Genomic DNA, 1,155 nt, shown 5'->3' on the forward strand with positions numbered 1-1,155 from the left:
GCCCCCCGGGCAGGTGAGGAGGAAGTCAGTGCCCCTTTGCCCTGTCTTGTCCTGTATCTCCCAGCCGAGCATCGCCCCCGGCTGCAGGACAACCCCGCTGCCGCCGCCGTCCTGCCGGGGCCGGATTTGGGGGGATGTCCTTGGCCTTCCCTCTGGGCCGGAGGCAAATCCCCTCCCTGTCCTTCTTCCTTCCACTCCTTGTTCCTTTTCCTTCCTTCTTCCTTGTCCTTGTTCCTCCCTCCCCTTCCTCCTTATGTTTTCTCCTTTCTCTCCTTCTTCCTTCTTCTTCCTTTCTCTCCTTTCTCCTTTTTCTTTGTGTTCCATCTTCTCCTTCCTTTTCATCATTCCTTGTCTCCTTGCTCCTTCCTTCTCTCAGGACCAGCGTGGCCAGCAGGACCAGGGCAGTGGTTCTTCCCCTGTACTTGGCACTGGTGAGGCCACACCTTGAGTGCTGTGTCCAGTTCTGGGCCTTCTTCTTCCTTCCTTCTTCTTCCTTTCTTCTTTTTCTTCCTTCCTCTCCATGTTTCTTTTTCTTCTTGTTCTTTCCCTTCATATTCCTTCCTCTCCTTCCTCTCCGTCTTCCTTCTCCTCCCCCTTCCCTCTGGGCCAGAGGCAAATCCCCTCCCTGTCCTTCCTTCCTGCCCCAGGCCCCGAGCTGAGGACGGAGAGCACGGAGGACAAATCCCCCCGGCAGACCCTGGTGGGAGAGGCCGTTTTGAAGGGCTCCACGGCGCAGGAAGGCAGCGGGGAGGAAAAGGCCCAGAGATCCCCCCGCAGGAGGAGCTCCAAAGCCAGCCCAGGGTGCTCTGAGGAGGAAAGAGGCAGCCTGTGCCGGGAAGGCGGCCGGAGCTTGAGCCGGAGCTCCGAGCTGGTGGTGCAGGAGCGCGTCAGTGCCGTGGAGAAGCCCTACAAGTGCCCCAGCTGTGGGAAGAGCTACTGCAGCAGCTTCAAGCTCGTTGCCCACCAGCGTGTCCACACTGGGGAACGGCCCTACGAGTGTGAGGAATGTGGGAAGACCTTCCTCTATGGCTCCCGACTCCTCACCCACCGCCGGGTGCACATGGGGGAACGGCCCTACAAGTGTGAGGAATGCGGGAAGGGCTTCATTGTCAGCTCCCGCCTGATCCGCCACCAGCAGATCCACACTGGGGAACG

The 1,155-nt window shown here is 59.7% G+C and overlaps 1 pseudogene; it reads left to right on the plus strand.

Moving 5' to 3' along the window:
- The first annotated feature begins 658 nt into the window (after positions 1 to 658).
- LOC113980185 overlaps positions 659 to 1,155 on the plus strand; it is a 1,170-nt pseudogene continuing 673 nt past the window's right edge.

Source organism: Neopelma chrysocephalum, unplaced genomic scaffold, assembly GCF_003984885.1.
Source record: "Neopelma chrysocephalum unplaced genomic scaffold, ASM398488v2 Primary Assembly neopelma1_92918, whole genome shotgun sequence".
NCBI lineage: Eukaryota > Metazoa > Chordata > Aves > Passeriformes > Pipridae > Neopelma > Neopelma chrysocephalum.